The following is a 12,304-nucleotide window of genomic DNA, read 5'->3' as shown; positions in this document are numbered from 1 at the left end:
ATTAACTTCAATTTAATTAATACATACCGAGAGGATTGACGGTGCTACTGCTACAGTAGTTGATGTTTTATGGTAGGAACAATTATTGCTGCTTTTGTGTAAACACAACACATTTAAAATAAGTACATTTACAAAATTTCTTCAGCATCTAGATACCAATACTGTTTTGTTTTTTTTGTGTGCAGTCTGATTCTGTATTTTTCTCATTATTGGATGATTATTGAGTGTGTGAAGTGTAACAAAAGGACACAATCATAACTTTGCAAATTATGAACTGGACGTCCTCGTTTTAAATCATAAACTACTTTACTGTAAAGACAAACTGTTTCATAATAGATGGTATTTTGGAGCAAGTGTTCAACAAGTAAAAAGCCAATCAGAGGAAACATTCTGCGAGTTCCTCTTTCCATTTGTTACTGTAATGAAGAGTAGGCCCAGTGTCTCCCAGAGCGTATTTAATAATTCAAAGCTGATTTTAGAAGGCTGAGCTGATTCACGTTAACAAGAAGCAAAGTGACTGCAGTGAAGTCTATAGTGTACAGCATGCTGGAATGATTCCACTGCAGTGAAGTCTATCGTGTACAGCATGCTGGAATGATTCCACTGCAGTGAAGTCTATCGTGTACAGCATGCTGGAGTGATTTCACTGCAGTGAAGTCTATCGTGTACAGCATGCTGGAATGATTCCACTGCAGTGAAGTCTATAGTGTACAGCATGCTGGAATGATTCCACTGCAGTGAAGTCTATCGTGTACAGCATGCTGGAGTGATTTCACTGCAGTGAAGTCTATCGTGTACAGCATGCTGGAGTGATTTCACTGCAGTGAAGTCTATCGTGTACAGCATGCTGGAGTGATTTCACTGCAGTGAAGTCTATAGTGTACAGCATGCTGGAATGGTTCCACGGTCAGTGATGTGTATCTGGTATAATATAGGGCAGGGCAGGGCAGAGCAGAGCAGAGCAGAGGGTGGTGGCAGCGGGTTCTATCCATTAACACAATTGTACACGTGGTGGTTCATTGTTCACATGCGCTTTGGTTTGCAATTTACATATATCTGCACAAAATGATCTTTGGGTCAAAGCCCTGGTACTCTGTGTACATCTGCATCCTATCAGAAGAAGAAGAAATGTTGCAATAGCAAAATACAAAACAAAAAACGATACACGGCTTGTGGGGGGTCTGTGTGGGAGGGCAGGCAAACGATCCTTGGCAATCCCCCAGCATTGTTTCCCTGCTCTTTCTGCACAACGACGCCGTTGACGTTGAAGCTCAACCCCAGTTATGAATGGCATTCTCTCCAACAGACTGACCGCATGTCTGTGGGCTGCAGAATAATAAGAGAACAGTACATTCTGTACAGGGCACTGTAGGTGCCAGCAGCCAATAGTCCTGGCCTTTCCATATGAACCTCCGCACAATTCTGATTGAGAGAAGCGATGGGTGACTGTTTAGAACTCCAACAACAACTACATTCATTGAAGTGATGCTGTGTACTTTCAGCTCTTTACCATGTGTGAGTTCTGTATTATTGAGACACAATAAACTGTAGAAACATCCAGACAGCACACAGTTATCTTCAATACTGAAATAAACAGCGTGATATTATAAAAACAGCAATAGCAAATGCAATGCTTGTGTGGATACAAGACGTGCACCGTATGCCTGTATCGCCTTGAATTCGTATCCACCCTGGTACTGTGCTGCTGCTGCTGCTGTGTGTACAGAACGAACCCCATGGGGAATGAGGACACGCTGGTCAGTATAAACAATCCTAACGCATGACGTCAGCGCTCACCCCCAGCAACGCCACTGCATGGCTCCGATAATAAGCAGGAAGAGTTCCCATGTCCTGAGTAAACGATTAGGAGTGCACTAGGCCTCGCAACCAAGACTCTGCAGACAAGCTGTCCCCTGCTTCACAAATGTAATATTGCCCAAGAGAACTTTTCTTTTTACAAATCAAGCTGGTTTTTGTCTTGTTTTTCTTCTGGTCTCAGTTGACGCATGATGAGGAGGTACAGTGTGTAGCTAACTGCCTTGCAAGGGAAACACTTTGCAAACGAGTGGAATAAAAAAAACAAATAAATAAATAAATAAATAAATAAATAAATAAATAAATAAATATGATAATTGATCCAATAACAGCCGGTCACCACGGGACGTTTCTCGAGTCGCTTGTTTTGTTAATGGGATTTTCAGCAATTCCCGTTACACAGTTTCTCAAGAGCCATACAGTGCTATAGTATCTATATATCTATTATTGATTTCAGCGAAATCCGTGTCAAAATAAGTGTCTCCATGTTCCAAACTAATCCTCAGAAAAGCTTCCCATAAAAAAGCACAGCAAAGTGTAACGAAACACAGTGGTAAAGCACAGATAAGCACTGTAAAAGCACAGAGATGCATGGTAAAGCCCATTAAAAACCACTGTAAACTATTGTAAATGCATTGCACAACCATGAGAAAATTGCACAAATACTAAGGGAAACTACAGTAGTAATCTGAACCCCAGTTTTACAGGCTCTCGCCTCAGGATCAACACCACATCATACTGAACATGTGTCCCTACTGTTCATTTATCAGAAATGCAAGAGAGGGTCTTTTACAGGACTGTTTCTGGTACTGGAACTCCCCACTGTAATTCCCATCATTACAATGAGCAACTTATAAAGCAGACCTTATCTCTCCACCCCTAACCCTGGGACAAGAAAACAAACACTGTGCTTGGCTTCAAAGTGTATCCAGATTTGTATCCCTTTCATTAGAAACTTTCTCATCTCCTCCTAGCCCTGAGCTTGTGAGAGATCACAGGATTCAGAGCTCAAGGGGGAGGGTGTTTACTGTTTACCATGATATCCCATGGCAACTTTCACAGCATTCGGGTAGGCAACACAATGCATAACGGACCTGGTCATGTTTAGAAGGCACAACAATGATTTAAGGTGGTTTACTGTATATTCATAATGTTTTACTATTTAAAAAAAAAAAAAAAACACACAACAAGTGTACTGTATTGTCACTTTTGTTTTTCATCTGAATTGATCAAAATAAAATAAAAGCTGCTGTTTTGCCTAAAATCACCATTAAAAATCCAGTTTCCAGGCCCTGAAATGTTTGAGCACAAATGATCAGATGCAGCTTCACTCGATGGCAGGTTAAGTAAAAGCTGTTGTCAGAGGACCCCAGAGTGAGGTGAAACTAATTAGGTTGACTTACATAACCAGCTCCAGCTGCTATTTCATGAAGCAGTTCTTTTTTAAAATGGAGACAGTACTGTATTAAATGTATGTCACTTAATAAAACATTTACAACAGGAAATACGCTAACACTTTACATAGTGTCTCTAATTACTGTGTATTTACATCGCAGTTACTTAGTAAATACATGTGTACTTCCACATAACTACAATGTTATTATGCAGAGTTACAATCTACTTAATGTGGAAATAATTTTGCACAATATATGCAAGAACACAATTGTATCAGAAAAGGATTATTGTTAGGGTTATATCATGCTTAATAACATTGTAAATTATGAGCTGCAAACTTGAATCCCTGATCTGCCTCGACACTAACTCTGTCAGAAGACGTGTGTGTCCCGGTTTGTCCTCTTTTTGTATTCGAATCTTCTCAAACTGAACTTGGTGGCTCAGATGGGGTACAGTGGGGCCGGGGGTAAACCCTTCAGACTCTCGCACGGTCAGTGCCGACTCATTTATTCGGAGATGCCACCTGATCTATGCTAGTCAAGCTGCAGCAGGATATTCTTTCTGACAGCTTACATTAAAGCCCGCTGAATCCTCAACTAGCTCTCGAAAGGATCACGAGTTCCCAATTACTGTTCCCAGCGGAGAACCTTTTTTTAATGTCTGCATACTTCTGGGAATTGCAAGATACCATCTCTCTCTCTCTCTCTCGCTCTGGATTTAGTCCCTGCATTGAGTCAAGTGTAAATGGAAAGCCTTCATTTCTGTTTAAGCAGAGTAACAGGGCGGCTTGGCGGTCCTGCTGGACAGCTGCAACCCCTTTTCTAAGTGATCCCCTGAATCTTCTGCTTTAGTGCACAGATATGAAGCAATATTCACACCATGAAGAAACAGGAGAACAGTGAGCGCAAACCACACAACAAAACAGAATGCATCAGTACAGTGCAGCTGCCAGTCTGTGACAAGATCAAAGAAAGTACATTTAATTTATACAAAACACATGGATTAATACATCCAAGTTCAACCCTAAAAACCACTAGCTTTTTACGAGCTGTACACTGAGTAACAATAAACTACACACGATTAACATGACCAAACCCCACCCGACTGTCGACCGCAGAAAGGATGATTTTAGTGTTGGGTAGAAAAACAAAACAATACAAACTGAGAATGTCAGAAACATGTTTACTTTGCCTGACGTTGTGGAGCTAGCCTGCTCGAGAATCTCAGTGTATGCTGGGTGAGTCACTCTCTGGAGGGAGGGATGCGTGCTGAACACTGCGAACCAGGACTGGCCTCAAAGGAAGTGCGATACCACCGACTCAGACATTAACCCTGCCACTGCGGCTCAAGAAATCATTTACATTTCCTCTTTCAATGTACAGCAGCCACTGCAGGATACACACTGGACAACACATTTTGTTTATACTTTAAAACCAATGCAAAAAATTTCAACCAGGGCTGTGGATACTGAAAACTTTTACTGCTCATCTAGGCTAGCACCACTTTCTTCCTTACTGAGTGTATTAGAAATGACAGGGAAACACATGTAGTTTATAGCAGCGCGGGATGAAATAATTAGAGGGGAAAACATCTGGCTTTTACAATGGGGTGTGAGCTGTAACTGATGCTGGCTGCATCTGAGCAAAAGCAGCATCGATTGAAAGCAATCTGCGCGAGGAACTCCGAGGCATGTGTCAGAGACTGTTCATTTCATTTGTTTGCGTTTATTTTCAGCCGACTGCATTAGTAATCTTTTATGAAAGCAGGAGAACTTTTGTTCTGTACTGTTCCAAAAGCGACTGCCTGCTGCAGCCTCCACCAGCAGCAGGGGCATCTTTACAAAACAGGGAACCGAGTGCACAAAAATAAAGACCCTGGCTGCAACTCGTACTGTACAGAACGAAGGCCTTTGAAATAAACTGCCCACCTCTGTTAAACAGAGACCTTTACAAGCCCACAGTGCCAACGACAAGGACAAGAGGGTTACTGGGCCTTCACCTCGCCATTCCAACACCTGAGCAATCATTTTGTTTCCCTAATCGTGACTCGTTGGCTTTTTATACTGCAATATACAGCAGCTATGGGCAGGGCACGTTATCCCATTGCTAGCTCCGGTTATCACACCTGTCCCATTCTTCACATAACAAAACCACTCCATCACACTTCCTCGTCGGCCTGCCGGGGGCCCAGTGCAAGTGTGCTGTTGGCTCTGAATAAGCTTCTATCTACTGTAGGTGTATTATTGCATGCGCTCGTCCGTATCAGCTTTTAAAAACCTTCTTCTGATGGATGTTGTAGGTGTTTACCGTACAGTGCTGCTTAAAACCACGTAACTGTGCAGGGAAATACGACACTGTGTAAGACAATCCGACAAGGCTGCAGGTAACCGCGGACTGCACAAGATTAGGCAGGAGAAATGTAATCTCTGCCATCAGCAGGTTTACATGTACAGTATACATCTCGGGCGCTTTTTAAAACAGCACAGCTCACACTATTTAGAATGGTGGAATAGATATTGTTACTCTCCAGCCCGCTGCTTTCACACTGAGCTCTCCTATCAGGTCTCGACAAGGTGGAGCCTGTGAAACGAAACACTGACAGGGTCACAACAATCATTGCTTCATGACAAACTGTACTGTACCCGTCATGTGCTTTTAATTATTTTTTTTTTAGTTCTGCACATTCAATTTGCATCCTGGTTTGTTTAGTCTACATATACACTGAAGAGAAATCTTTGTTTCAGATTGTCCATGTAATACAGGGTTTAGTCCTTACTGTACTGCAATTGTATACCGTTTAATTGCAAATCCTGTTTTCTGCTTTTAACTGTGAAGCGCATTTCTTACAGCATGAAAATGCTTGACCTTGATAATTAGGCAACTGGACAAGGCAATTACAGGAACGGACTGTACATTCAAGTACAGTATCCCTTGCCTTCCTGCAAAGACAGATACAGCATTTCTCTGAAAGCATTGCTTACAGTTAATGCACAATTAAAGGAAAAAGTTCAATCCTTGCTAAAGATTTTATTTTATTTTATTTTTTTTAAATCTCCATGGGGTTTCCACTATTCCCAGTATTACTGTATAAACACACATTGACTTTCTGGCTTAAAAACAAAGGCGAAACCATTGTGAATCAATAAAGTATAAACATTTCAGATTCGTTTTAGGTTTGCTCCAAAATAAACAAAGCAATCCTAACAGCCGCTGGCCGTGTCAGCACAGCTATGATGTTATTTATGTGGAAGATCGTCTAGGATTACAGTTTCTGAAGCCAGTACAGTGTCCTTGCAAAAACTCCCAGACCAGCTCTCTCTCCAGAGGTGAAAGGCTAGTGCATTACCTCAGTGCACTGCCTGCAGTACAGAGGTTCAGTTTAATCCATCAGCATCGGCTTCAAATTAAGACAAGGATAACAATTGTCTTTCTGTGTGTGTGCAGCTATGTGGGTGACATCACTCCCACACAATGAACACGAAAACAAATACAACGAAGAAAGAAAGAAGAAAGAAGGAAAGAAAGAAAGAAAGAAAGAAAGAAAGAAAGAAAGAAAGAAAGAAAGAAAGAAAGAGATTCAACGAGATTCTGATCATACTCCCAAGAGCAGACACACTGCAGACCAGATACTGCAGCCGAGCACAACAGCAGACCAGATACTGCAGCCGAGCACAACAGCAGACACACTGCAGACCAGATACTGTAGACAAGCACAACAGCAGACACACTGCAGACCAGATACTGCAGCCGAGCACAACAGCAGACACACTGCAGACCAGATACTGCAGCCCAGCACAACAGCAGACACACTGCAGACCAGATACTGCAGCCGAGCACAACAGCAGACCAGATACTGCAGCCCAGCACAACAGCAGACACACTGCAGACCAGATACTGTAGACAAGCACAGCAGCAGACACACTGCAGACCAGATACTGCAGCCCAGCACAACAGCAGACACACTGCAGACCAGATACTGCAGCCGAGCACAACAGCAGACCAGATACTGCAGCCGAGCACAACAGCAGACACACTGCAGACCAGATACTGTAGACAAGCACAGCAGCAGACACACTGCAGACCAGATACTGCAGCCCAGCACAACTGACTCTTGTTTTACGGTTACACCCCATCGTGATACTGAGCGGAACTCGGCACAGCAGTTTATAAAGTCGTTTCCCCCACCCGTCTCAGAAATGAGTGTCTCATGGAAACTTTACCTCAGTAGTGGAATGATGAAAGCTTGGCTTGTCATGTACCATTAACTCAACGATCTTTTCCAGTTCTGGAGTGGAGATTATTTAACATTGAACATGATTTGTAAACAGTGTGGTTCTTTCTTAGCACTTTTCCTGCACGGTTCAACACTGTGTTGCCATGGCTTGCACAGCTTACTGCTTTGAGGGAAAGATCCATCCTTGTATAGGAAGTGATTAAGAGTCACTGTTGACATGGGCTGGATTAGAACAGCAGGGATGGAAATACTGCATAGCAGTTTCACTCATTCCACAGTGTATAGGTAAACTAGCTCAGGTGCGTCTTAATAAAACTCAGGAAAAACAGGAAGGGTTCAAACTGCTACAGTATGCATCTGTTAGCCTGCAGTAATGTACTAAAACATGTCAACTTGTACAGCTTTGTACACTCTGCATGCCAGCATGTTACTGACTGCACTGCAAATACCCTTCGACTAACACCACGTCTACAGCACTGTACCAGTTCATTACACAAATACCTTTTTATATCCCCGGTTTTAAAACTGGACGGCACTCGCTCTGTTTACAGTAATTCAGATTGCAAATGTAGCGCCTGGCACTGCTCTTCTGCTGTCGGGCAGCACTTGGAAAACGTGTGAACAAGGGAATTAGCATAGGGGCTGCGATGGAAATGCTAAACCCCTGGTAATAGAGCTGAAAACCAATTAACACCAGCATCCTCGACCCTTTAAAGACTGTTTTCTGAATCACGGCTGGGGATAAAAGAGAAGCTCTCACGCACGCTCCTCCTCATCTCACATTCATGTTCAGTACAGCACAGAGCATGGACAGATTGGACAGTTATACTGTCCACAGCAGCAGCTATTGTGTGCACCCCTGGACACAATGCATCAAGCAATCAATGTATGAGCAGGATTGCACACGCACTGCAATTGAAACCTGGTGACTACGTCTGCGGTCCAGGAACTCCCCAATCCAGCCGTTTACATGCATGAAGGCTCATCCCACACCAGGACACCTCTTTAAAAGCACTTTCAATCGCATTGTGGAAAGTGCTTCTTTTAAAATTGCCACTTGCTATAAATCATAAACTGAAACAGGCCAGTGAATGGGTGCACAGCACAACACAGCTTATCTACTCATCTAGAAGCACCACTGGAAACAAACAGAGATTTGAAAAGGGTGTAAAACAAGTAGTTGTGTCAAGTGTTTGGGAGTCCCGCTGACTTCCAGCGCTGCAGACAGACTGTTTCTGCACTGGAAGCATTCCCTTTCTTTATCTTATGTGCCAGCGCTGGTGCTTTTTTAATGAGTGAAGCACCGTGCCTCCACATTGGTGCTGTTCTGGAGGTTTGTTAGCATTTCTCTCGTTGCGCACAGGGGTTCCGAGTACAGCGGTCCCGACAGTCCTTTTTCCAAGGCTGTGTTTGTTGGGTCAGGGACGGCAAAAGCAGAGCTGTTAGTGTCCAGCAGGAGTGGATAATCAGGTGGCTTTTATTCCAATCTTCAAAGTTTAAAACACTGGAGTTAAGCAGATCTGATTGAACACGGCGTTACCTCTGGAACTCAAGTGAAGAGCCAATCCTTCTGTTTAGTGTCTTCACACTGGACCGGTACATCACTGTGCCATCAGGTTTATCTGAAACAATCCTCATTTACTGCAGCCCCTTCCCTTCAGCGTGATCAATCACCAGCTCTTATTAACTGGAACAATAGTATCCTGCTAAATGACTTCCATTCTGAACAATGGCAGTGCTCGACTGGAGCAGAGGTTTGTGCTGACGAAGGTGTTCTGGAAAACATCACAACCTGGAGCTCGCTTACCCTGGGCTCTGAGCCCAAACTCTACATGTTCCCAGCTGCTCCTGCTGGATATGGTGAGCTTTTCACACTCCCCGATGGCCATGCCTGGAATTATACAGCCTGATTAAACAGCTGCATTCTTACCAGATGGAGCAACATACCAAGCTTATTTTAGCTGGTTTCTTTCGTTCCACTCTCCACAGTACAACTGGCTGTGCACCCCACCCTGTTCTGCAGGCTTACCAAGACCAAAAAAAAAATTACAGAGCTCAATGCGTTTTCAAAGCTGCCAAGAAACCACAAGTCTCCCACTTGATGGAAGCCAGCAGAACGGTGGTACTGTAGTGACAGGACCTCGGGTGCAGTTCCGAGGGTGATTAATGAGACAGGACACGCACATTCAAATGTCTTGTACATCAAAACAGACTGTAGGTACTGCGGAGTGCAGCAGCACGTAGTGAGCTGATTGAGATGAAACGTGTTCTGGAACGGCTTGCATGTTTTCAAACGCATGCTTTGGTTTCCTAGCTTTTGCTTCAGATATACTTTCTAGCATGGATATAATGGCTCCCAGACACATCAAATCCTATTCAAAGTAGTTTCCTCATTCTGCATGCACAATAAACTCTCTCCCAGGCAAACAGAGAAGCTGGATTCTGCAGAGTATAGCACGCTATTATTTGCCAAGCTCTTTTACATATATTAGAACTACTGAAATGAACACCATTAGAATAACAGAATATATTTTTAAGGTCAAGCAGAAATGGGACATAGCCTAATTTCAAACTGCCTCCTTTTAAGTATATTTCTGAGGTCAAGCATAATAAAGTGCACAGCGAAGCAAACCCCATCTAACCCGAGAGTGTCCCATCTAACCCGAGAGCGTCCCATCTAATGAGGCTGTTTACTGGGTACAGCTTAGTTACGCCTTTAATAAAACTACAGGCGCTTTGCCAAATAGGCCAGAGCAAAACAAATCTGCCTCACGCTAGTGGATGCTGCCCCTGGTTAAATTCACAACGCCCACTTTAATAAGCAAGACGCTGACTGTCTGCAGGGCTCCAACACATACGCAGGACCCTGAAGTGCAAGTACAGAGCATTTTAGACAGGCTCCTTCCCAGATCAGCAGGTAGAGTGGAAAATGCAAAGGCACTTCCCAGCAGACAAAAGCCAGGCACCAAACCAGGGGAGTGAGCGCAAGTCCTTAATAACCACTTAGAGCATCAAATATCAGTTAGTCAGTGTGCTTTATAATGCAATACCTCATCAGAATCAAATTAGTAAAATCTGTAGCGGGATTGAGTCAGTGCTGAACATCAAGACATTTTCTTTTCCAATCAACCCTTACATTTTTTCAAAACCCTGTCGTTTTCACTTAATGGTGTGCACAGCAGTGTGGCCAAAGATCCCGCAGCGCTGCCTTTCCAAGCAGGAGTGTGCAGGAGGCTCTGCCCCAGAGCAGAAGCACAGCACAAGGAATGAAGGTACCCTGCAGGGTAACAAGGTGCAGTTCAGTACCTGCATCGCAGCCCAACCTTAGAGTGCAAATTTCTAATACATTAAAAACATAATGAAAAGGAGGAGGCCCCACTGCAAACTCACACTACACACCGTCCGGTGCCTCGGGTTCATTTTCATAAAACAAAACAAAAAAGGTCTTCACACTCACTGCAATTACTGACTCTACTACTGTGTAGGCTAATCATGTACCAAGTACTTCAACCACAAATAAACAGCTGTTTTGTCATGCTTGAGACATTCCCCAGGGGACATGCTTTTGGTACAAAGCAAAAGCACAGAAGTCTGGATTTCTAAAGATAACTAGAGCACTTGAAGTACAGAGGAGGATATGTGGGGCTTTTTGGGGGTTTTTTTTAGACAAGAGGCTGTTATCAATGTACAGTAGCTATTCATCATTGTAACCTTCATGTACAGTAGTTTTTATTTTTTATTACAACCTGCCTGAAAGTGAAGCACACACATTGAAGCAGAATCCCAGATTCAATTTCATTACAGTACATGTGCATGGTTCTTCAGCATGCTGCCATGCTTTTCCCTTGGTTATACTGTACTATGCTTTCACCACAGTTCAACATGCCTCTCTGGGCTTCACTGTTCAATGCTTCCTTTGCACTACATGCCTCCACTATGCTTTATTACGCTTTGCTGTGCTTTAACTACGCAGTGTTACTACAGTAGACCGCAGCAGGTTTGTTATTTCTAGAGCAAGCTGAAGATCTGGGAAGTGGTTTTTGCAATGTTTTCCACAGGAAGTAGATATTGGAGGGATCCTCTCTGTGTTAACCCAGTGGTGTAAAGCTCTTCCGAGGATCTGAAACAATGCGGGGCGGGTCGGCTCCAGTGAAGTGGAGTGAATGCGAGGCATCAAATCGCTGACAGATTCCTTCCACACAGCACTGGATACACATTTTCAGCTTGACCTGCTGCTTACAAGGTGTGAATCATCCGTGTGGTCCAGTGGTTAAAGAAAAGTGCTTGTAACCAAGAGATCCCCGGTTCAAATCCCACCTCAGCCACTGACTCATTGTGTGACCCTGAGCAAGTCACTTAACCTCCTTGTGCTCCGTCTTTCGGGTGAGACGTAATTGTAAGTGACTCTGCAGCTGATGCATAGTTCACACACCCTAGTCTCTGTAAGTCGCCTTGGATAAAGGCGTCTGCTAAATAAACAAATAATAAAAAACAATAAATAAATGTAATACTCCTCAAGCAAAGAATCGGAAAACAACTTTTCACATCTATCCCAGAGATCTCTGAATCTTGGAAAATACAAAATCATGGCCAATAAAGCACATTAGGTAACAGATGGAAGAAACTCTACTAAAGAAAATCACTCTTCACTCAAAAATGTCAAATTAAAAGCCACTGGCAATTTTAAGCAAAAGCACAGTGTTTTTTTTTTTTTTTTTTTTTAAATGCTTTTAACACTGTAGTGACCCCTACTGGGAAAGCCATGTCAGTGCAGGCCCATGCTGTAGGGGCCTGTATTGAACAGCCAGTCAGCAGCCTTGTGGACCGTGAGTGACACAGCTGCACTCTCCAGCCACCCACT

The 12,304-nt window shown here is 43.4% G+C and overlaps 1 protein-coding gene across 1 annotated transcript in view; it reads right to left on the bottom strand.

Moving 5' to 3' along the window:
* Positions 1–12,304, bottom strand: part of LOC131699005 (palmitoyltransferase ZDHHC8B-like) — a 45,237-nt gene that overhangs the window by 12,402 nt on the left and 20,531 nt on the right. The window lies entirely within an intron of this gene.

This window comes from Acipenser ruthenus, chromosome 21, assembly GCF_902713425.1.
Source record: "Acipenser ruthenus chromosome 21, fAciRut3.2 maternal haplotype, whole genome shotgun sequence".
Taxonomy (NCBI): domain Eukaryota; kingdom Metazoa; phylum Chordata; class Actinopteri; order Acipenseriformes; family Acipenseridae; genus Acipenser; species Acipenser ruthenus.
This window is presented reverse-complemented; position numbering and strand designations above follow the sequence as displayed.